Source organism: Peromyscus maniculatus, chromosome 9 (genome assembly GCF_049852395.1).
Source record: "Peromyscus maniculatus bairdii isolate BWxNUB_F1_BW_parent chromosome 9, HU_Pman_BW_mat_3.1, whole genome shotgun sequence".
Classification (NCBI taxonomy): Eukaryota; Metazoa; Chordata; class Mammalia; order Rodentia; family Cricetidae; genus Peromyscus; species Peromyscus maniculatus.
The window spans coordinates 13,524,289-13,550,126 of NC_134860.1; the positions used below are offsets into that span (position 1 = coordinate 13,524,289).

Here is a 25,838-nt window from a genome sequence, read left to right on the forward strand (position 1 = left end):
TCCAAAATAACACCAACCCCATTCTACACACTTAAGAGCTGTTATGAATAGTTCCTGCTTTTCTAAGCTGTGGTCTTCTGAGAAAACTGGAACTTTCAACCCTAACATTGGCTGCCAAGACATAATGGTCTGAGAAAGCTCTCAGATTTCCACAAAGCACTCAGGCTGCAACCAAATATCATTAATATGATGACAAGAACTAGTCAAAGAACCTTTGATGGCTGCCTCTTTGTCGTCCCTAGTGTATACTACCAGCTCACTCATCAAGAGATTATGGTATCTTAGTGGGGAGGTGGCTAGGCGGGGAGGCAGGCAATCCAAAACCATCGGATTAGAAACTGTTCTTCTTTTTTCATTTTAAAGAGTGGAAAATAATGGGAAATAGAAAATATCTAGTAACACATGAGGCATCATATGGCCTTTTCAATGCCTAACATAAAAACAGAAACTATGGACCACCATGTATCTGCTTCACCAAGCAAGAAGCAGAGGCAAGTGGATCACTGAATTCCAGGCCAGGCAGGACTACAAGTAGACCCCCACCTCACAAAAAAAAAAAAAAAAAAAGGTTAGGAATTGACCAAGTAAACTTAAAACAGTCTCCCACGCATTTTATGTGCTCATACAAAGAAAACAGAGATTCTTGATTATTTGCAACAACTGGTGCCATTTTTTAGGCAAATAATCCTCAAAGATGATCCCCTCATATTCTAATTAAGCTACTAATCAACAAAGAAAAATGGGGGGGGGAGTTCTCATGGATGTAGCTTTTAATAATCCTCTACCTCCTCATAGCTCCAGGACTCAATTTAAGCAACCAGAAATCTCTAAAAAGATTCACTCTGAGGCATAAAGCAACTAACTCACTAGACAAGAGCTAAGCTCAAAGACTACACATAACATTTTCTGACTGGTCAATGCACTCAAAAAGAAAGGAGCATTCTGACTGGCTGATCTCTTAATAGGCTGAGTCACACCCCAGCATCAGCAAGCACCCTGGCAATCAAAAGTTAGAAACCAAAAGAGACAGGAAGCCACAGAATGCTGAGAGAATATGGGGGTGGGAGGGCTGTCAGTACCAATAGAAACTGTCACGTTAGGGCACATCAACCAGAACTAACTATAGCCTGGGACGGCATTCCAATGCAGAGTGTGCGAATATGTCCTTGGGCTTCCTCATTTGTGGTTCCCTCAATGCTCCTATGGCTGTCATATTCCAGGGCTTGCTTTCTCGGTCACTCCTTTGAAGTGGATGATTTATTTCCCACAAGTCTCTTCCTTCTTCCAGTGTCATGTTATCCAGTATTCACTCATACTTCCTACTCAGCCCTTAACACTGACAAGCACACAATCAGTCAGAGGTTAGATGTACCACAAGATTAGATACAATATATCACAGAGCAATGGAAAAAAAAAAAAAAACACAACAAAGCACTTTGAGCACACTCCAATCTCAGTTCTTTCCAAATCACCACTCCAAATTCCCACCCTCTTATAAAGGGTTACTCACTCTGTCTTTTACCTCTCAAGAAATACCTGCAATCTCCACTTCTCCCTCAGAGTTCAGACTTTATTTTACATAGGATCTATTTCAATTACCTTCTATAAGAAACACAGCTTAATATATTGCTACATTGTTACATCAGCCATCTCTCATAGGGTATTTTTAAGACCAACAAATCCTCAAAGATGACCCTCCAGCCATATTCAAATTAAACTACTAGTCAACACAAAAAGGCAAACAGAAGAAAAACTTCACCTGTCAGGAACTATTGGTTTGGTTTTAAAAATTCTATCTTTCCGAATGTCCAGAAGAGGAAGTCCAGTCTTTAGCACAGCAATAAGATAATACACAAGTAGAGCAAGGCCTTTTAAAGAGAAGACTGACCAGGTGCTATCCCATTGCTTGCTAAAGCTACCTACGTTATCTTCAGCAGATCGCTTTATATGTCACCAATAAAACGATACTTCTAGGTGGCCAATGAGTAGTAGTAAAGACTGAAATGTCAGGTATTAGGGAAGTATATCTGATAACTATTGTTCTGGGCTATCTTATCTGTCTAGAATACATCACTTCCCCCAAATAAATAAATAAATAAATAACAGTTAACAAGGTTTTCATTTGCAGCTTTTAAATAATTAACAATTCAAGTTAAATCAGAAGTGACCTTCTGATCAACCCTGAACAAACAAAAACTTAAACAAGTACACTACATTCATGAAGGCTTTGGTTTGTTTAAAATTTATCACAATTTTAATATATTACGGATTTGTTACTTTAAGCAATCAAAAATAAATGTATATTTATACTTGGATAAATATCAAAAATTATAATTCACATAAGCAAAAAACCATTAAGGTATTCAAGATTATAAGGCTAAAGAGTTGAGAAGCATCCTACTAAATGTTCTAATTAATACTTGTTCCCATAATTCATCTTTCAAAAGTAAGCACCAAACAGAAATATGGCTAATGCCTATAATTCCAGCCTAAGGGGGACTGAGATAGGAGGACAGCTCTAGAAGCCAAATAACACAATACTTCAGATGGTGGGGTACCATCATACACAATTAAAAGACAAAATTACAAAGTATTTTTTAAAGTCAATGATTCTAATAAAATTTTAAAAAGCTACCAAGTCTTTAGTACTAAAAAATAAGTCAGGTATGTTGATACATGCCTATAATTCATGGAAGGTAGAATAAGAAAGATCGGGATTCAAGGTCAGCCTAGGTTTCATGAAACTCTGTCTTAAATAAATAAATATAAAGATTAACAAAGATAATATTTCAGTGTTAATGCTAATAAGAATAGTTCAGTGAATTTGTGGACAAGGACAACCTATTCATAAAGAGAAGAAAATAAAACCTGCATATGCCTTTAACTGTTAAGACAGAAAGTACTCTTACCTTCATTTTTTTTTAAGATAAACTCAAAACAAAAGGCCATGGAAGTATTGACAAAATTAGTCAACTGAATTCTGCTGGAAGAAATACAAATCTTTCTAAAGTAAATCTAGCAAGAGCTTTTAAAACTGACAAAACCTTCATACCCTCTGATACTGTAATTCCTCCCATAAGCCTTTAGCCTACAGGAAAAAAAGTTGATGAATATGTGGCAATATAGTAACTGTAGAATCCTGAACAGGACTGGGAGCAGCATTCTAGTAAGGCCATCCAGAACACCTAAATACTAACTGTACTACTTACAAAACAAGCAACTTACATGTCCACTTAGAAATAAGTAACTATTCTCTATAACATTGTATAATAACCCAAGGTATAAAAACTGAAAAAAGAAAACCTATCAAATATGAAAGTACAGGTTAAAGATTACATTTACACACCAATCAATCAATGATATAAAATTATATGGAACTAACAAGAAACAAGGAATAATTTCTTTTGATTTTATTTCTTTGACCATTTGTACAACAAAACGCCTCTTGGAACTGGTCAGGCCCACTACACTAAGCACATAGTTAAAAACCAACTTTTTAGAAACCTAAATCTACAATAATCATTTTTTGTCACTAAAAAACTATTACAGGAGTAATCAGAGCAGCTTTTCTCACAACATGCAAGCTACACATGTAATTTTAGCTCTGCTATTACCAGGCTGTCACCCCATTATATTGAAATCTCACTTCACCATCAGAAGGAACTGTGCAGGATCTCCATATGGTGACCAGAGGCACCCAACACCAAATTGCAAGCTGCAGCCCAGTGGAGTGGTAAGGGCCCAGTTTCTCCCATTTTCCCAAATGAGGTATCACGTTTCTTAGCCACTCAAGGGCTTTAGGTCCCTAGGAGTGGCAGCTGAGGACTCAGAGGAGGAGGGAAGCACAAGCAGACTTCTCCACAGAGCAGTGAGAAACACACAAATATAAAGTCAGGAGCTGCAACATAGAGGTCGAATGGACACAGAGGCAAGCTACTTGCTTTTTCAGGCTCTGATTGTTCAAAATGAAAAAGTTTTAGCACTGAACCAAACAATCTGTGAAATCTTTCAACTTCAATAGCTACTAATATAGTCCTCTAATAAATATCCACCTCTCTCAGACCTCACCATGATGGTAAAACCTCTACTAAGAATTACAGTCTAGGCATTGATGGCTTGTTTCTCTTATCCTAACACTCAGAAAGCGGAGACAGGGGCTGCAGAGATCTGAGGTCAGCCTGAGCTGAGCAACCCATAGAGTTATGGGCTAGCCTAGGTTATAGTGAAACTCTTTAAAAGGGAGGAGGGGACAAGATGGCTCAGTGGATTAAGGTGCTGCTTGCCAGCCTGACAAAGCTCTATCCCCAGCATTCACATGCTGGGGAGGGAATCCACTCCTACAACTGACCTCCACACACATCATAATACACACACACTCTGGCACAGGAGCATGAGTATGTGTGAATGTGAACACACACACACAATAAATGTAATTTTTAAAAAATTTGGATTTAGAATTAGGATAAAGGAGAGTAAAGGTGAACCAAAAAATGGTCAAAAGACTTAGATTGTATTCCCAGCTCTGTCCCTTTCTATCCATAGGACTGCGGGCAAATCACTGAACCTAAAAATGAAGTTCTAGACCAACCCTTTACTGGCCATGATCTTCTCATTTCTCCATCTTGAAGAAAATTGACTTTTTTCCATCATAACCAGGATGTCATCCCTAACCAGTATCAATTTTTATTTCATCCTTAAACAAATAAAAGTAGCAACGCTGGGTCTGGAGAGAGAGCTCAGCAGTTAAGAGCACTGGCTCCTCTTCCAGAGGATCCTGGTTCAATTCCCAGCACCCACATGGCAGCTCAGTCTGTAATTACAGTTCCAAGGATTCTGACACCTGCACACAGACATACATGCAGGCAAACTGCATAAAATAAAAAATAAATAAGTCATTTTTAAAAAGTAATAAATGATATTCTTTTCTAAGTTTTCTGGTACTGAAAGACAATCTAAACATATTTCACTTATCTTAAATCTGCATTCAAGCCTGGACCTTTTCCTCAAAATGCATTCAGGAAATAGACTTTAGCAGTATGTGCTGCACCAGCAAACTTCAAAAGAACTCAAAAGCCTTGGGGAGATATATTTAAGCAAACCATGAACTTCCAATTGACAAAATATTAAGTGCACAATGGAATGGCGCTACTGGATCCGTGAAGAAAAAAAAAAAAAAGATGGGAGACACGTGGACAAGACTCAAATTCAATACTTTTGTGAGGTTATAAGAGCAAAACGTTTACTGGGAAGACAATTCTGGACAGAGGGAACAGAGGAAGGTTTCATCTTCTGTGAACTGCAAATAGCCGCATGGAGACGACATACTTACTTGTATATGAAATGAGAATGGAGATAAGCTCCAGAAATTGGGAAAGACTGGATTTCCCCAGCACAGACTGTGATGTCACTGAAGGACTTCTAAGCGTGACATTAAAATTCTCTTCTTCCCTCAACACAGTCAAAGCAATGAGGCAACAAGCAGAAACTTCTACCTGAGGAAAGGTAACGTAAAAAGTTCCTGCTCTCAGGATGGCTCTTTCTTATGGCATATTAAAGAAACAATACAAATTACACGTTAAGGTTTGGAAGTATTTTTAACCTAGAGATTGAGGTCAATGTTGTTCAGAACAAGAACAAAACCCACCATATAAGAGCAATGTGCTTTAACAAATGAAGAGACACAAATATCAAGAAAGTCTGGAAAGAAGACTGACTGAATCCATGCAAACAGTTCATCAATGTTTACATCCTTACCAATTATAGACTACACATTATAAGACATATCTTGTGCTTACCTTGCAATTTAAATGTGATTAAAGTGTTTTTAGTCTAAATGACAATATGTTAATCAACTATCTAAATACATATATCTATTGGTACTTAATGTTCTCGATCAAAAGAATTAAGGCTAGCCTCGAGCTTGCTATGTAGACCAGGCTAGCGTAGAACTCACAGAAATATACCTGTCTCTGATTCCTGAATGCTGGGATTAAAGGCATGCACCTATACCTGGCTTCTCTAAGTGAAACAGGACATTCCAATCTGGGACGGCAAAGAGTCTGTGCGCCAGTAATTTCCACTGCCAAGGCCTACTCTACAATCAGCAAGCCTAATTGGCTAGGTAGCAGCAGAGATGAATTTGCAATTATTGAAATCCAATGTCAGGTTTTAGCACCAACGACCATCTCAAATAAATACCCCCTCCCTTTACTTTGTCAAGAAAGTAGGTACATTTAAAACTGCATAAATATAGATGTCAGAAAAAGAGAGAGAGGAGGAGGAGGAGGGGGAGGAGGAAAAGGCACCTGAACCTATAGATACGGTATAAATATACCAAAGTTCTTTTTCAAGACGTGTTTTAGGGCGTGTCTTTGTTTTGACTCAGTGATTTAAAAAAAAAAAAAAAATCATGAGCCCCACTCATCCCGGGCTGTCAGGTACTTTCCCTTTCCAACTCGAGCATCCTGGCTTTGAAATCCGAGGGCTTCTCAGCCTCGCCCTGATTTCCCGGTGCAGGGAGGCTACAGCCCCGGCGTCCCGCGGCCCCTATTCCCGTCACAGCACCGCCGGGCAGGGGCGTCCGGCCTGCCCGCTGCACGGCAGGCGGCTCGGGAGAGGGGGCTCCGAGGGTCGCCCCAGAGCGCTGCCGGCCAAGGACGCCCGGCCCTCCACCCGCTCGCGCCGCGCCCCCCGAGCCGGGCACCTTCGGGCGCCCCCGCGACCCCGATCCCCGACCCCCGGCTCTCACCGTGCGGAGGTCGCGCTGCCTCCTCGGCCGCCGCCCGGCTGCGGGTCGCCCAGCGACCTGCAGGCCCGAGGATGGAAGAGAGGCGAGGGGCAGTCCCGTCACATCCCCGTCCGCCCAGCCGCCGGCCCCGCAGCAGCCAGCATCGCCTCCACGGCCTGAGGGAGCGCCGGACTTCACGGACGCCGCGCCCCCTCCCTTGGCCGGCGCCCGCCTGGACTCCGCCCTCCAGGGCCCGCGCACTACGCGTGCGTAGACCCGCCCCCCGGGAAGTCCGTGCGCAGGCGCGAGCCTCAGTGGGCTAGGCCCCGCCTCCGGGCCCGCCCCACTCTCTTGCCAGCCGTTCCCAGGCTCCGCCCCGTTCCACTGACCTTGCTCCTTTGGCCCCTGACTCAGGTCTTTCCTGAGGTTGTTAACCTTTCACTTGGGTTTCATGGCTGACCACCTCGAGGTGGCCTGCTAGATTCAGATTTGCTGCTTGACCACCTCCCTCTCCAGACTGATAGAAGTGATCTGAACACGGGAGCAAGCATGACCTCCCACCCTCCCCTGTCTACATTTTGTTTTGGCCTCTGCCAAGCATACTGAATCTGGCTGAGATTGAGATAAGACACTGAGAGCTGAGAACTCAAGCTATCCTATGATGCTGTGGATCTAAATTCCATTTGCCAGGACCAGTTCCCCACTTCCTTCGGGGCTTCTGTCTTCCATAAGCCATCTCTCCCTCAGTCGTAGATGGTTGGACCAGTCCATGAGAGTCACTGTGCAAGCCTGTGGTAGCTGGCTGTCTATTAAAATCATTGAAAGTGCTCTTTATCTGGCCCTAGACTGCCTGTTCTGCTTGCGAGCCCCAACAGCTCAACAGAAATTAATAACACTGCAAGAGAACTTGAAAAATCACTTCTCCAGACCACTAAGGTAACTACCCTGTTAAGCGAGGAGGAGACACTTGTGTCCCTCCCTTTGACCACCAGACTGTTGAAACATTATACTCCAAAGAATTAAAAACTTTTGAGGCATCCCATCCTGGGGAAATGGAAACAACCCTGAAGGCCTAGTGCCATCCCGAGGAGGGACTTGCCTCCCAGGATTTCACGCAGTTCTGACAAATTCTCAGACCATTTTGCAGAATAGATTTGAGTGAGCTGAGACATTGATAGTGAGATGCGCAAGAAAACCTTAACTAGGAAGTGCTGATCAATTTACGTTTATCCCTTGCTCTCATTTGAACTTAAACCTCTTGTCAGTACTCCTGAAGGTAGACTTGGCGATCACTGGACCCCTTTGCTTCCTCCTCTTCCCTAAGTGGCAGTATTGAATAAGTCTCCTTTTTATGTGTTTCATTATTACTTGTCTCTTTAATTGGTCAATTGAAAAGTGGTAGGGAGATGTAACTATGTGGATGGTAACGGCCTGATTTAAAATGCTGGAAAAGACTAGGTCTACATGCGGTACATTTCTTTTAAGATGAAGGAAATCATTAGGTAAGGAAACACCTGACCCAGAGCCCTGAAATACTCCCACTGAAGCACATCATTCCCGAGATGAGGTTACTAAATGTGCTTTCGAGTTTGTGCTACAATCTAAATTGAGAGATGGGACAGAAGTGGCTCTCCACAGCCTGTCCCTGGGAGCTGAGCAAAACACTCCATTTTCAACAGTCTCCATAAAGAATCTGGGAAAGGTAGGGTTATCCTCAGTTCCCCCCATCAGGAAGAGCTTTGCTGCTCTGGACAACCTAGCTGTGGTCTTGTGACTCCCTGAATATTTGAGGTAACTGTGTGTTTTCTCTGGCAGTTTGAAGTGCTAAGTTACTACTTCCCTTTCTTCTACAGAAGCAGGAGCCTTCCTGGATGCATGATGCATATGAATTTTTCCAGGCTTCATCTAATTTTCTGCATTCCTGTTTTGTCTTTGTCCCAATTTTCTCACTTCGTGGATTGTCACATCGCTTCTATTTCTATTAGGCACTTGTTTCAATTTATTCACACAGGATTTTAATTTGCGAGATGGCTGTGATGACACAGAGAGGTCAATGTGTTGAAAGAAGATTTTTATTGCTTACATTTCATGAAAGATGGAATGCTTATGTCATGCAGAGGCATATGCAGAAGTATCGGGTTTGGTTGGGAGTGGAGGGAAAATCCAGACAAAAGCTTTTATTGGGATTTATGTGGGAAATGAACAGAGAGAAGTAGGGATATCTTGGGAATGGCGATTGTGGATAATGTCAAAGAAATTTAAACCACAGACACCTCTCCAGTTGTTTGATAACTGACCATGGGTTATTTAGATCAGGGAGAATACAAGCTTGGTTTGTGAAAGTTAAACAAAGAGGTGATTGTAGTTGTATACTTATGTTGGCTGGAGGCTGTCATAGGATTTTTTTACATGCTCATGAAAGCTGGGTTACAAGAGAAGTGTAAACAATGTTCACCATTTGTTAGGATGCCAAATAGAAAAATCTAAGAAAACATAGTTAAACACCATTTTAGAGTTATGTATAGAAAAAGACTAAAAAGGCTGACACCTGAGGAGCTAAAGGCTATATATAGTTGAGGTCAAGGGTAAGAAGGCAGACCAAGATGGGCATTTGGTTCACACGTTTTAACATGCCTCAGAATCCAAATAACAAAGATTGCTGGCCACCAGCCCTAGAATCTCAAATTCAGCATGCCTGGGGTGGGGCACAGGAATTTGCATTTTTGTCAGATTCTCAGAGTGCTGCTCTAGGGATCAAACATGGAGAACCACATGACTTGAATATCTCTGCAACAACCTGCCATGCTGGTGGAGATAACTCTCCAACCCTTGAAGGGTTGATAAGACACAAAGGTCTAAGGGTCTACGTGTCACATGTCATGTGGAAAACTATTACAACTGTGTCAACCTTTGACCAGTAAGGAACAGCTGAGAGAGCCAGGGTATGACTCAAGTCCGTGAGCTGGGAAGAAGGACTGGTGGTGAAAAATCAGAGGTAGATGGTGCAAACTGCAATGATAGGACTGCGCATGCTTTGATCACCCTCCCTTGTGCGTTTTTCAGTATACTGAGTCCTGTCAGAGCAGAGATGGAGAACCAGGTGATTTTGCAGGGTTGTAGCATGGAGCTGCTGGTTAACAACTGGAATGAACAATGATGGGTGGGCAAACTCAGTAGGTAAAGTAATTTACCACCAAGCCAGGCAACCTGAGTTTCATCCCAGAAATCACATAGTAAAAGGAGAGAAATGACACCTTTAAGTTATTTTCTGGCTTCCATGAACATGTGCCATGGCACATGTGTGCCTACACACATAATAAATAAATGTTAAAAAATATTTAAACAAAAACTATAGCTTTCAAATAGCAAGATAAGCCAGAATATGTGCATTAAGTGTGGTAGGGGCAAATGGGGGTGAGGGGGAATAGAGAAGAATAAATTGTAGAGATCAGTGTGGTGTTGAGTCTAGAGAAGAGTTGATGAACATATCATGCAATTTCACTATAAATTTTTCTGTCAGAACAGAAGAAGAACAGAAGATACCTATATGTTATATACTAGAGGAATGCATCTCCTCAAAATAAATACACTGAAGTTCTTCCCCCATGAGCCTCTTTAGAGTACGGGTCTTCAGAAATTATGAATGAATAAGATCATGAGACCCTCATGGAGCCATCAGTGTCCCCCTATAAAGGAAGAATTAGGCTGGTGAGACAGCTCAGCCTGGAAAGGCATTCACTGCCCAGCCTGACAACCTGATGACCTGAGTTCAATCTCTGAAAGCCACATGATAGAATAAGAGAACTGACTTCTACAAGTTGTCCTCTGCTCTCAACATGCACACTGCGACATGAAAATGCATAGTAAACACACACACACACACACACACACACACACACACACACACACACAAATAAATAAATAAATAAATGTTTAAAAAATTAATAAGGGGAGGCACAGGCTCTTTATTTCTGCTCTCCACCAAGTAAAGATCCATTAAGAAGATAGCTAACTCCCAGTGTGGTGGCGCATGCCTTTAATCCCAGCCCTGGAGAGGTGGAGGCAGGTAGAGCAATGTGAGTTTGAAGCCAGCCTGATCTATATAGCAAGTTCCAGGACATCCAGGGCTACCTAGAGAGACCCTGTCTCAAAAGCAAAAAGCAGATAATTATCAATAAGCAGATAAATATCAAAAAGGAGATAATTATCTGCACCAATGTACATCTTCACCAGATAGCAGGGTGACTCTGCTCCTTGCACACCTGGCCTTTTATGTGTTAATTTGATAAAACTTTATAAATTTTACAAATAAAAACAAACCTTTACTAATTAGTGGTCAGGTAAGTTTTCCTTCCAAACCTCCAGTGGTCCCTAGGTATGATCACTGCTTAAGACATATAAACACATTCTCTGCAAATGTCATTGGCTGATGCCTCCAACTTCGTGTCATACCATGATAGGAAACAAGTTGAGATCCCTGTTTTGATCATTATGTCTGCAGAGAAGTTACTAAGATGTTGATTTGGTAGGTGTCATGTGCATACTTCTTGTTCCTTTGCTTTTGTGGAGGCAAATTATTTAATTATTTCTTCTGCAGAAATGTGTAAAGACTTTGTCTCTACTGGTAGTTGGTCTTTTCTTTGGACAGCTAGCCAGTTCCCAAATAAAAACATGGAGACTTATTATTAATTATGAATGCTTGGCCTTGCCATGTCCCAGTTTTTTGTTTTGTTTTGTTTTGTTTTTGTTTTTTAACTTACTTTAACCTGTTTCTATTCATCTATGTTTTGCCTCGGGGCTTTTTTTACCTTTCATTCTGTCTGTCCTACTTCCTGCTTCCTCTGTGTCTGGCTCACCCCTGGTGTCTCCCTGCTGTCTCTTTTTCTTTCCTCCTTTCCCTAAATTCCTCTTCCTACTTACTCTCCCTGCCTGGAAGTCCTGCCTGCACCTACTCCCTCACTATTGGCCATTGAGTTTTTTATTAAACCAAGCAGATGCCTTGTAAAACAGCAACACATCTTTCCATAGTTAAACAAATGCAACACATCTTTGCATAGTTAAATAAATATTCTGCAACACTACCGTTGGGTCAATTTTAATAAGTCATATTGGCCTTAAAATATCTATTTCTGTCACATTTATTTACATAGAATTATTCAAACTATTTTTTGTTCTTTTTTTTCTATTTTTATGCTGCCATATCTATTTTGGCATATTTGTTTTTTCTTTCTTTTAAAACTTAACTAGCTAATAGTTTGTATGTTTTAAATATCGAGCTTTTGGATTTATTTCTACAATTCTATTATTCAAATCATTATTTATAATTTTGTATTTATTAGTTTCTTCTGTTTGGTTTACTTTGTTGTTTTTTTTTATTTTGGATATTAAATTCACTTATAACTACATTTCATTTTTTGTCAGGTGTTTAAGCCACAAACTTTCCTATAATAATTGCTTTAGCATAAAGATTTTGTCTTATTTTCATTACTATCATTTCCAAGAAATTCTGCAATTTTATTTTTTATTTACTCGTTTCCCAAAAAGATGTTTGAATACCTTTTAAATTATAAAGAAAAAAAAGAAGTTTTAGATATTAAAAACCCTGTTATTATTCTGATTTTACTGCATTATAGTCAGACAATGTTTTTGTATATTTTTAATCTTTGAAATTTAGTTTTTATGATCAAGCTTAATAAATTTCTATATTCACTTGAAAAAAAGGCAAATTCACATTTGTAGAGATACAGAATTCAATAATGTTTTGTAGGAGGTTTTCATCTTCCTTCACTAGAGAAGTGCCGAGAACATGGAAGGCGAAGACCCACACAGAGAGAGCTGAGAGGAACAAGAAAACTCTGAAAGAAGACTGCTCCCCTCACTACTATCCCCATGGCACCCCCAAAAACCAAAAAAAAAAACAAAAACATATTAAGAGAAGTAAGAAAGAAAATTGGGTTGCAGAAACAAGAATAAGTGTTTTGTGTTATTTTTTCTTAAAAAAAAAAAGAAGAAGACTCTTAAAAAGCCAAGAGAGCCCCTGGAAATGAAAGACGTGGAAATCCAATTGAAGAAATAAGGGAAAAGTTTGAAGTAATCTGCAAATTAGAACAACAATAAAAGATTGAGAATATCAGGGTGTGTGTGTCGGGGGAAAGGGGTTCTTTGAGAACTTAGTAATAAGCTTCCCACTGGGGGATGGGCAGCTCATGAGAATGGGAACTCACAAAATCAGAATTCCAAGCAGTTCTCCCAAGAGTTTAGGCAGATTGGACAGGCACAGTCTCCTCTCCTGCTGCTCAGTCCACACTAGTGAGCTGCCAGGGATCCCCCTCCCAGATACTCTACCAAAACCCCAATGGCACCATCTTAATATTCAGACCTAGTCTATCCAGGCTACATGACACAGGTGGGACTTCTTAAGGGTAGACAAAGATCCAGGGCCCCATCATCCTGTCTCCTCCTCCCAGACAGTTCTTAACATTCCAGACCTAAACCTGCCTGACACTGGGCTGCAAATAGTCAGTTTGTTTCTCTTCTCTCCAAAGTTTTAAAGTCCTTTCAGGCAAAGCTCCTCAAAAAGGATTTACAGTTATGAACAGAACGGAAGTGTCTTCAAAGCTAAGGAAGGCCTCTCAATGCTTAGAAACACAGAGGCCAACCTCTCCTAGAAGGGAAGAGGAAATGCCTTCACTCCTCCGTATGAGTCACTTACTGTTCCTAAGAAGAGACAGAAGACTACTTGCTAAAACCACACAGACTTCAGTGCGGCTTTGGCTTTTAAGCCTACGATTAAACATGGTATTCCACGTGACTCTGATAGCAGATTCAAAAGACAGATGTGTGCCAACACAGAAACTGGGTTTGGTGGCATATGCCTGTAATCCTAGCTTTCAGGAGACAGGGGCAGGCACGAGGGTCATGAGTTCAAGACCAGACTGGGCTGTATAGCAGGATCCTGTGTTTAAAGAGAGAGAGATTCTTTGTATGAAAACCTAAGTTTGTTGATTTGGGGTGTCTTTTTTGGGGGAAGAGACAACCTTTGGGCTGAGCTTCCAATCCTCTCTGCCACTTGTCATTGATGCTTTTGGAAGCTTTGGGCAAGGTGCTTTATTGCTCTATACCCCAGTTTCATATCTTCAGATAAGGACTAAGTGAAGTTACTCAATGATTTCAATGAGCAAACATATATAAGCCCTTGGAACAATGTCTGGCACAGAGAAAGCGCTAAGTAACTAGATACTATTATAACATGCTCCCATTGATATAAAAGATGTAAGATGTAAAACGGAAGTTTACTTACACTCCTAGTCAGATAGACATGTTAATTTGCCAGGGCTTCCATGAGCAGGCACCTCAGGCAGAATCATTTAAACAGAGATGGATCTTCTTGTGGTTCTGGAGGCTGGAAGTCTGACATTAAGATGTCTGCAAGAGTCTGGCAAGGTGGCTCAGCAGATAAAGGTACTTTTCATACAGGTGTGGTCACCTAGATTCAATCCTTGGTAACCCATGTAAAGGTAGAGGGCAGGATCTCACTCCACGAAATTATCCTCTGACTTTTACATATGTAGTTTTTTAATATGTTGGCAAGGTTGGACTTACTCTGAAGCTCCCCTTCTGAGCTTCTAGAGATACATGGTCTTTCCTTTCTGTCTTGTGTTCTTATCACTTTTTATAAGGGCGTCACTTGTGTGGGCTAGGGCTTGTGCTTCAGACCTCGTTTTAATATTGTTACCTCTCTAAAGCCTCCATCTCCAAACAAAATCACATTCTGAGCGACTAGAGGTTAGAACAGCAACATGATTTCTAGGGTGCAGCTCAGCCCATAATGACAGAGAAATAGAATTTCCCTAGTTTGATATGATCAGTCTGTACTTTCCACCCGAGTCTCTCCTGCTGTCTGTGTTTGTCTCTACTTGCTGTTTTGTTTTAGAAAACATTATGAAAATATCAATCAGTTACTAAATTGTTTACAGGTGGCCTTCTAAGTATTATCTTTAAAGAAGTCTTGAATCATGTTATATTTTGATTAAAAGGCTCGGTGTCCACGGCTGCACTCTCTTCCTGCTTCTGACTGTAGGATGGTGTCTGCCTCTATAGGATGAAGGCTATAGTTTTCTGAGTGTTGTAGAGATGAGGCAGAATTAGTCATCAAGCTCTGTCTTCTTCCTCTTCTGGTAGCTGAATAATAATGTGCCTTGCCTGACCTTCCAGGTGGAAAACTCCATCAGGGTGACAGGAAACACCGATCTATTGGCTTGGCAGCTCTCCCTGGATGCCCCAGCATCACCTCTGTTCTTGGAAACAAAGGAGACTCTTCTGAATCTGCCATCACACTCAGTCTTGCCCTAGGCAGTTGACACATGGATGTGCCAGGTAATAAAGAGGTGATAGATAATCCTGGGGTAACTATTGAGTGAGGACTCCCATAGAGGAGATGCAGATCCCAAGCTAGCACACAGAGGGCATAGTTACAGGAGCTGACATCCCCTTCAACATGAAATGGGGGATGGACTGAGAAGCACCTTCTCAAAGCCAAGGGGTCACTCCGTGTACATTGACAGCAGTGACCCGTGCAAACAATCCATATGGCTTCAAACTGGACAGAGTACAGGGGACCAGTCACCAGAGAGACTCCTCAAAAATTTTGAAAACTAGGTCGGAGGCTACTATAGCTCAGTAGTAGCATGTTTAGCATTCCCATGTCTGGGATTGATACCTGCTACCATATGCATAAGAAGAAAATGGCTACAAACTAAAACTATAAGAACTACCTCCACCTTTGAGCTAAGTCAACAAACTCATGCAAACACTGACTAAGGCTGGTGTTAGGGACAATGGGCCATCTCAACACTGACCCATGAGCCACCTTCCTCACTTCATCCCAGCTGTCTTCAGTGCCAATTCTTCTAAGTCAGTTTGTCTAGAATCCTCCTCACCCTTCATGCTTTTCTTTCCGTAATTTTCAATCCTCTGAGATACACCCTGACACTTGACTATTAATTCTCATTTTTCCTTGTTGCTACCTACAACTGTTTTCATGGTTCAGAAGAAAATCTGTCTTACTAATTTCTTTATCGTGGAGCATATCCTCATCCCGGACTCCTAACCAGCAGCCAGTTCTTTTAATAGAGCCTGGAAAGGGATGTAGATGCAGGCACTGCCCAGGTGGAGAGGGGCACAGAGTCCATCCCTTATACCATGGGCCAAGCAGATGTGAGGCTGAAGTTCTATTAGCATGTAAGTACCCAAGCTGTCAGCTAGATTCCAGCCTCCTAAAAGATCATTTCAAGCTCCCTTGTTCTTCTGCGCAACTCCAAGCCTCAGAGGGTTGAAGTATCAAGCTAAATGATTTACAGGTAAGTTGGAAAGCCAGGTCCCAAGCTGTTCACTGACAACGTTTACATCAACATCTATGAGTTAATGTGATTAGGACTTTTAAAAGCATAATTCAAAAACAGCTAACCAGAATTAAATTCTCCCCTATGGAAAAATAAGATGTGCATATCTAAGGTTGGGATAGGGCATCAGGTTCCCTTGACATCTCTAGCGTCTCCATAGGGTCGCTTTGACAGTGACCCTCCCCTTGGCAAACTCTAAGGCTTTTCTCAGTCAAACCTAACTCTTGGACTTTTGTGCTTGTTTTTGTCTTCTCCAGTGTAAGGAAGAATCTAGCTAGGAACTGACGGAAACAGATGAAGACCCACAGCCAAGCATCAGGCAGAGCCCAGGGAACCCTGCAGAAGAGGGGGAGGAAGGATTGGAGGAGCCAGAGGGGTCAAAGACACCATAAGAAAATCCACAGAACCAACTAACCTGGGCTCATCGGGGCTCACAGAGACTGAAGCGACAACCAGGGAGTCTGCATGGGCTTGGTCTTCTTGTGGGACTCCTAACAGTGGGAACAGGGGCTGTCTATGACTCTTTTACGGGCTTTTGGGACCCTATTCCTAATTCTGGGTCACCTGGTCCAGCCTTAATATGTGGGGTGGTGCTTAGTCTTACTGCAACTTGCCATGTTTTGTTGATACTCATAAGAGATCTGCCCTTTCCTAAACAGAAACAGAGGAGGAGTAGATTGGGGGGTGGGAACAGAGGAGGTGGAGGGAGGGACTTGGAGGAGAGGAGGGAGGGGAAACTGTGGCTGGGGTGTAAAATTATTTGTATTTATTTAAAAAGAATCCTGCTCGTTAGTTTGGCCAGACTCCTCCATCCTCCATGTCTGATCACCTTCTATCCAAGCAGGTTCCTCACCAGCATCATCCTCCAGGTGATGTCTAAGCTCCACACCTGCCTTGAGCAAGAATCCTGTTAGGTCAGTTTACCTGGAATCTCCCTTGCCTTTGATGTTTTCTCCTGGTAATTTTCTAGCCTCTGAGCTCCACCCTTGACCCTTGGTGACAAATACCTGCTGGTTTTTGTTTTCTATACCTCTGTCATGGCCGTCCTGCATAAAGTCTATCTTGCTGTTTCACATGTTGCATTTAACAACTTTTTCTTTCATAGTTTCACTTCTGGGGGCTCAGTCAACATCTGTGTCCCAGGCAAATGATGAAAAAAGACAAAAGATACTGTAGAAGTTTCTTCAGGAAATCTCCCAAATATGGTCACAGGACATATCCTTTCATGTGTCTTCTGCCAAACTTTAGTTCATAGACACACCTAACTGTACAGAAGCTGGTGAATGTGTCCTTTCTTCTCTGCAGCCCTATGCCCAGAGACAAAGCCCACCACCGTTGAAAATGGGGACACTGGATATTTGGGACAGTTTTAATCCCAGCACTTGGAAGGCAGTGGCATATAAATCTCTTTGGTTTTGAAGATAGCCTGGTCTACATAGTGATTTCCAGACCAGCCAGGACTACACAATGAGGTGTGCCTGTGTGCATGTGTCTGTGTCTCTGTGTGCATGTGTGTGTCTGTGTGTCTGTGTCTGTGTGTTGAATCAGGGATGAAGTCTAACTGTTTAAGAAATGACAATGTAATAATCTGTTAAGAAATTCAGCGCTTGGGGCTCCTACACATGCCCAAGAGGTGGGGAAATGAAGCTACTGTGCAGCCCTGGGCCCTGACCGTCTCTGGTGTAAAGTGACCCCTTATTTATACAAAAGGAGAAGCACACATGGAAAGCAGGAAGCATTGCTGATTTGATATTGCTGAGCCTTGCCCTAATGGTGCAAATGCCATTTGTTTGATATGGCTGAGAAAGTTTTGTGATTCTGGGCTCACTGCCAGGCATCAGCATGTCATTGCTGAAGGTCCACAGATGCCCTTCCAGAAAGAGCCAATTCCCCTTTTAGCTCAGCTGTTTGGTGGCAGGAATGAATGTTCCATGGGCAGTGCTGCTTCATTCTTCTCCGTGGGCAGGAAGGTCAGACAAAGCTCGGGTGTGGTGCAAGCCTCTGAAGGTGGGGTGGACAGCAAGTTGTTCTCCCGCTGGAAAATTTTCATATTAAGTTCACTGGAATCTTTTGTATAAGAAGCCAAGGGCAGGTTTGGCTGGGGTGGTGCTCCAGAGTGGGCCAAGTCATTTCCAAGAGTTGACAAAGAAATGCCATCCCATTGACAAGAACAAACATTTCTCTGTGTGCTCAGGTAAAGCTCACTCTAAGGCTAGATATCAAAGAGGGAAAGCCAGGTACAGAATAAGCAGTATATAGGTATAGTGTGCTGCAATTTTTACATGAGGAAATACGGATGGATATGAATATTTATAAATTCAAAGGTGAGGCCATCTCTAGGGAGAGTCTCAGGAAACTGATAATCACGGTCGCCTTTTCACAGGGAGATTCTGTTACTATGAGATATGAAATTAAACTTGACTTTCATTGGATGTATATCCTTGTGATACATAAAATATCAATACATAATATGAATCAATAAAAATTATAAAATAATGATGATAATGCTATAACACAACTGAAACAAGACTTGGTGGTTACATGTGCACTCAGGAGGTAGATCAAGGAAGATCAGAAGTTCAAGGTCAGTTCATAGGCTACAGGAGACCTTGTCTTGAAAAGAAGGAAAGAAAGTAGGAAGAAAGAAGGAAGGTAGGAAGAGAGGAAGGAAGGAAGGAAGGAAGGAAGGAAGGAAGGAAGGAAGGAAGGAAGGAAGGAAGGAAGGAAGGAAGGAAGGAGGGGAAGGGAAGAGAGCACAACTTAGGAGTAAAGACTGGAATCCTAGAATCAGTGGCAGGAAGCAAGCAGGACTGAGAAAGGAAGTCTAAGACAGGATTGAGAGCCATGGCTGTGAGATGCAGTAGAACTGGAATCCAGGACAGCAATGTGACATGTGAAAGGTGACAGAAGAGGTGGATGGTTAAGTGAACATCGGAGAGGGGAAGCCATTCTCTCAGGCTGGGTGTTCATGGAGAAGAGGGATGGGACCAGGCTCAAGTCAACTCATTAGCAGCTAAATTTCATCATAACTCACTTAGAAGAGTCCAAAAAAATGTTGTAAAATATGAGGAGTCATGTCCATGGAAGGTCCATGAGATGAAAGATGTCAGACAAGTCTTCATAGCCAAGAGGTTCCCTACCTTGGCTATATTTATTGCTACCAATGACCAAGTCTCTGTGTTTGATCAAACCTGAGTAAGACTCCTCAGTTTCATAAAGAATCTTGCCAAGTTAGTTTAGTAAAAATGGCCCACCTTTTGTATCTGTTCATTCTTGACATCCATCCAAGTTTCTCACCTGACTGTCAGCATCTTAACATGATGCATGCTGTTACTGTGCAGGAACAATGTTGAGTCAGTAACAGAAGATCGAAGTGTGGACAAGAATATGGAGACAGGGAACCATTTGTTCACTGTTGGTGAGAATGTAAATTAGGAGAGCCATTATGGAAAGTAGTACAGATAGAGCTGGAGAAACGTCTCAGTGGTTAAGAGAACTGGCTACTCTTACAGAAGACCTGAGTTCTGCTTGCACTGCCCACATGATGGCTCTTAATTGCCTGTAGCTCCAGTTCTAGGAGATCCAGTGCCCTTCCGCACACACATGGTACATATACATATACTCACACACAAGCATATATATGCACCCAAGATTAATTTCTGGCACACATACAGACATGTACAACCACATACATGTATACCTGCAGTCACACAAACATGCATTCACACTCCTACAGAGACACACATAAATGTAGTGTGTATGTACACAGGCTACTGTTCAGCCTTTCAAAAAAAGTGAAATTTTGTCACTTGTAACCACATGAATGGACTCAGGGGACATTATGTTCAATGAAACAAGCCAGCTACAGAAAAGGGAAATATTGTATGGTCTCACTTACATGTAGAACCTGAACTAATAAAAGTTATAAAAGCAGAGTGTAGTTTTATGGTTGCCCAGGGTTTTAGGGATGAGGAAATGGAGAGGTGATGGCAAAGGATAAAAGTTCAAATTGTGCTAAATAAGTAAGGCTAAAAAGCTATGTGGTACAGTGTCTAGAGCTAACAGCACTGTGTCGAATACTTACATTTTATTTGGAAAGGTGACTCTCACTATAAATATCTCTTACACACGCACAGATAACACTAAAAGTCACAGGAGAAAGCTTCTAGAGGCAGAGGATACGTTTGTAGTCTTGATGGTGGTTTCATGGGTGTATATTTACTTCCAAATTCGTTTGGGTATTCACATTAAACATGTAGTTTGTTTCATACCTGTCATTCATCAATAAAGTGATTTAAGAAAGAATTCTATTGAGTTGACTGACCAAGGATTCCCTTAGCCTCACGCTTCCCCTTGGGAATTGTTCCTCCACTGACCCAACCCTGTTCCTTGGTACTAAGTCCCCACTTGTTTATCTATTCTGCCTCTCTCCTCTACTAAAGCCCTTTCCACTAAAGTCTTTCTTACATCTTAAACAAGAGTTAGGAATAAAACTTATAAGCACCTGCTAGTTGAGGAGCTGCTACAATGTAACACCCATAGGGATGATTCTGGTTTCAGTGGTTAAACTGTTACAGGAAAATAATCACAGAGATCTCTCAGCTGGTTTATATTCAACTGAGACTGGGCTGGGGAACCCTGTGGGAGAAAGCCTGAGAGAGAATTTCACTGCCCAAGCACACCTCTTGACATTCTTCTTCCCCGAGGAAGGTCGGAGCTTTATCCAGCCCCATGTGAAAAGGTAGAAGAGACCCAAAGGAGGAAAGATATGACATATTTTCAGTAGATTTAAATGTGTATTATGTTTAAATTCACATTATACAGGATACAAACTACAGCAAGGCTTAATATCGTTAGACATTAAAGATAACAAGAATGTTGCATACCAAACTAATGAGATAGTTGAAGGCTACATGATAGAAACTTCAAACCGCTGGTATTTTGTCTGTCAGTCTTTATGGCATTTTGTTTGTTTGTTTTTTCTCCGATATAAGATTTTTATTGATTATTTGGGAGTTTCACATAGTGCACCCTGATCACAGTCACTTCCACAATCCTCGCAGGTCCACCTCCCACTCCCCTGTGACCTCCCCCAAAGAAAAGAACAAAAGCGAAAGAAAGGAAAAAGTCCAATCTATGTTGCCCATAGACTCACTGGAGCATGGTCAGTGGCCAGCCTCTTAAAGAAAACTGAGTCCTTCCCTCTCCCCACCCCTGCCAGAAGCCATCAACTATGAAGAGCTACACTTCAGGATCCCTGTAACAATTTTTTTTTTCATTTTTCTTTATTAAGAAATTTTCTACTCACTCCACACACTATCCACAGATACCCCCTCCTCCTTCCTCCCACCCCCAGCCCTCTTTCCCAAGCCACCCCGCATCCCCACATCCCCAAAATCAAGGTCTCCCATGGGGAGTCAGCAGAGCCCAGCACACAGGTCCAAGCCCCTTCCCACTGCACCAAGGCTGTGCAAGGCGTCACACCACAGGCACCGGATTCCCAGAAGACTGCCCATAGGCCAGGGACAGATCCCGATCTCCCTGTCTGGGTGCCCCCAAAACAGTTCGAGCCAAACAATCCCTGTAACAATTTTTAAGACTTCTTTTTAATGGCTTCCTGTTTCTTTGAGGGGGGAAGTATCACAGAAGCCTTCTACGCCTCTCATTCTCAACTGTGAGTCTGCAGTCATGGATACCACTGCAAAGGTAGCTTCCTTGCCCTTTACAGTCAGCGGCAACACAGATCATGGACTTTCACGTGGTTTCTGGTGGCAGTACAGACCACAGACATCTACATGGCCTTCAGTGACAAAATGGACCACTGACATCCTACAGGAGCACAGACCATGGACATTCATACATCCTCCCATGGCAGCATGGACCATGGACCTCAACGTGCTCTCCAGTGGCTGCACAGACCATGGACAATCAACAAAGCCATCCAGTGGCAACATGAGGCATGTGTGGGGCGTTTACCCACCACCCCCACAGCTTCCCAGAGTTTTCTTGAGTGCGAGCAGCAGGAAATATTAGATAGAAGGATTTATAGCGGAGAATCTTGCGGAGATAAACAGATAGAAAATAAAGGATAGCCTCGAGAGGGCCTGGAACCTATTCCAACGGGCCCGGACTGTCTCTGGTCCAGGGTTTTTATAGAGACGCCAAGGGGTGGAGCAAAAGACCTCCTCCCCCAGCATAGCCAAGTGCAGGCCATCTCAGACACCTGCCCTCAGGCCTGTGGTCCTGATCATCCTCTATTTGGACCTGCTGGGTAAAGCCACGAGGAACCCCAGAACGGGCTCCCACAGGTCCCCCCTTCTTAATATATAAAAAAATAACTATTAATGGCTTACAGCAATCTCCATAGCTGTTACACCTCCCAGTATGGGAGTAGAGGATGATATAAATGGCATTTCTCTTTTGAATTAGGTCCAAGGTGACCACAGCTGTCTTAGCTGTCTCAAGCCCTTTCTAAACCAAAACTCTTAAGGCGACTACAAACTTAAAGAATCCCTTAGCTTCATCATTACCATTAACAGGTTAACATAAATATTGCTATACATAGTCACAATTCTCTCAATCTTACAACTCAAAGCAAACTCTTAACAGAACCATTGGAATTAGCATATATGGTGCTATATATAGTTAACAATTTTCTCCGTCTTACAACTTTAACTCAGTCATTTGAATTTTCTTGTTAACAGAACATAGGAAAAACTTTAGGAAAAACTTCGATGTATTCACATCAACTTAAACATTTCCTCAACTCCACAAAACCAGGGTGCATTAATATCAATAGGTTTCTGCGAACATAATTCAATCTCATAACTCCTCCTTTTCTTTATAATTTTTTAAAGTCTCAAACCTAGTTAGAGGAACCCAAACTTATCTGTTTGAACAGTTCCATTTGTAACACAAAACCAGTTCCATAAGTAATTCCATTTTTACATAAACAGTTCCACAAAACAATTCATAAATCACCAGTTAATAAAGCATATATGCATACACAAAACTGCATCTTGATTCTAAGTAGAAATACATTTCTTCATTTAAACAGTTCCATTTTTAACCCAATTCCAGAAAATTGTTCCTAGGTCATTACTATAAGTAAGCTCAAAATTGTCCCATTGCAATGAAATCTCTATTGTTCATTTCATTTAAGTACCAAAATTCAAATGATAATATTGGTACTAGCCTTCCAAATTTGAAGAAATCCATAACCAAAATGTTTTTGTAATTTTATCTCATTTTAAGTTCAAAAAGTTCAAACAAGAAATAAATTCTGGTATCAGGCTTTCACTTCCAAATATGAAGAGATGTTTTTCAACCAAAACTTTTTGCAGTTAATTTTTGTTCAAACAAGCGTCTCTGCAACTTTTGTTCTCACAGACAGACCTTTTTAGTTATAGTAAGATTTTAAACCGCACCGTTTTTGCTGTTAGCTCAGGTTTTTCTGTGCTGCGTTGATATTCCACAGATCTCAGCTGTGGATGCCTTGTGCTGGTTCTGGCCTCCGCCATTCTTAGCTTCTTAGTGGCTTCTGGAGCTTTTGAAACCATTCAGACTGCCTACTTTGCAGTCTACTAGGACACTATCTCCTGTGTCTCAGGTGTTTTCACCATATACATTAACAGACTCACACTTAACATTTACACTTTTTCACAAACTCACATATAACATTTTTTGCCTTGCAAAGCATTTAGACTCATATTCAACATTTACACGTTTTTATAAATTCACATACAACATATTAACATCTACTTATTTATACTTTATAGAACTACTTTAGCAAATATATTTCCTATTAATTCTTATATACTTATATTTATTCCATCTTATTTCTTATTTAAACTTACATTTACAACTAGCATCTTACAAGCTTATTACTACATGTCTTAAGACTACCTTAGATACTTCTTACAAGCTTATCTTCTTAAAGGAACTCTACAGATCTATTTTACGAACTTATATAGGCTACCATTAGCATATATCTAACTTAGCAAACACCTAAAGATTTCTTAACAGATATCTAACAAGACAGAATTTCTACAAACTAACTTATCTTATTTTCATCTTTCTATTTCTTACTCTTAATTATTATCACTATCTCTATTAGAAAGATTCTCTTAACTAGACAGGAAGTACGTACATCATTTCTAAAGTTTAGAGTTTATAGTCAGTTTTGTTATAAAGCACTGGGATTTAGTGAGTGTTGTCATTATAGAGTTGTGATACTTGTTGCTAGGGGATTGTAACATTCTCAGGACGACGCCACACTCCAAAGTTGCGAGTGGGCCTTTTTGAACCGGCAGAGATGCACTGTCAGCGGTAAACGGTTTTTAACTAGAGGCTGTCCCTTCACCCAAATTCATAATAGCTCCCCTAAGTACTTCAATTCAGACAAACATTTCTATTACAACAGCACTTTTGGTTTGCTCTACCAAAAAACTTTATGCTGAGGGTGAAATTATCATATTTAGCTGTTGTAAAGCTCTTAAGGATTTTAAAGTGACTTGTTTGCTCTTATAGGTAGCTTTTTGTCATCCAACTACCTTTAAAAACTTTGCACAACTATTAGGGTAAATAAGGCATTTTACCAATGGAGCCCCAAACCGCGAAGCGCCTAGTTCCATATCCTTTCAATTTTTCATTGGAACTGACACCCAAACTCTTAGACGATTTTCCTCCTTATTTTTAAAAGCTGTATTTTAATTTTAGAGCTGACAAAAGTGTTTCAGGGCAATGTCGCCATCTTTAGTGGAAAAACTACCTTTCCCAGAATGCATTTCCCTTATATCAGTCCATAATATCAGTCCCATATATCAGTCCCTTATATCATTTCCCATATTTCTTGTCATGTTTGAGAGTCAACTGGTTCTCTTTTACCAGACTTGCTTACAAATTCTTGCCCGGGAGGTTTGAACAAAGTTTTTTTGCTTTTGCAATGGGAGATTTGAACAAGCACTTTACATTTTCAGCTATGGCACACATTGGGAGGTTTCTGGTCTCTCCTCTGTTGGCTTTAACAGGTGTTTCAACTTCATCAGACACTGGCCCCCAAATCAGAACCGCACCTGCCTTGTTAGCGCGCATTGAGGCTGGCATTTCTGATCGCAACTTTCCTCGGGGCTTGTGTTTGCTTTAGCCAGTCAGTGAAAAACATTTGCAACAGAGCTTTTCCATAGCTCCTTCAGAGATTTTCTCCCACTGATCTTCTCCTTTTGCTTGTTCCTTCCCCCCCAGATGCAGAGCTTCAGCTATCTGTCTGCGGCTCTGTTCCTCTGCTAGCTGCCTTTGGAGGTAGGAGCTTTTCTCCCCCCGAATCTGCCTCAAACTCTAGCAGCTTTGTCAGGTCATGCATTTTCTGGGGAGGAATCTGTCCCCTCTGTTTCTTCTGAGTCTTTCTCCCAGACAGTTCCCAGTTTGGTCTCAGTTTATCCCCTCTACCCCAGAAACAGTTTCCGACACTAGAGCGGCGGCTTTCCCTGCTACTGAAGGTAGGGGTTTTCTGTCTGTTTTCGGGGTCTGTGTGGTTTGCGTACAGACTGAAAATCCAACAAGGGAGGTTTTTGCCATTTCTAAACTCCCATTAGGACAGGTGCTTTGCCTCATCAGGCCTTCACCTGGCCCAGTCCCCCAGTGGGTTGTGTTTGCTTGTCTGGGTGCTCAGGACAGAGCTTATGCCAAAGGCAGTCACCCCTTAGGGCTAC

At 41.6% G+C, this 25,838-nt stretch overlaps 1 protein-coding gene and 1 long non-coding RNA gene across 7 annotated transcripts in view; one reads left to right on the top strand and one right to left on the bottom strand.

Annotated features, from left to right (window-relative positions):
- Nucleotides 1-7,011, bottom strand: part of Ccser2 (coiled-coil serine rich protein 2) — a 130,366-nt gene extending 123,355 nt beyond the window's left edge. For 4 of the 6 annotated variants that reach the window (XM_006976684.4, XM_015995610.3, XM_015995611.3 and 1 more), the window contains exon 1: nt 6,749-7,011. The gene's annotated coding sequence lies outside the window, so the exon portion shown is untranslated. Of the gene's footprint in view, nt 1-5,329; nt 5,493-6,748 lie in introns of all 6 variants that reach the window. The other 2 variants (XM_076544418.1, XM_076544419.1) reach the window with 2 other exon arrangements.
- A 269-nt stretch (nt 7,012-7,280) lies between these two features.
- On the top strand, nt 7,281-17,922 carry LOC121832042 (uncharacterized). Its single transcript, XR_006075559.2, has 3 exons — nt 7,281-7,663; nt 14,942-15,103; nt 16,386-17,922. It is a non-coding gene; the product is annotated as an uncharacterized LOC121832042 (long non-coding RNA).
- Nucleotides 17,923-25,838: the final 7,916 nt, after the last annotated feature.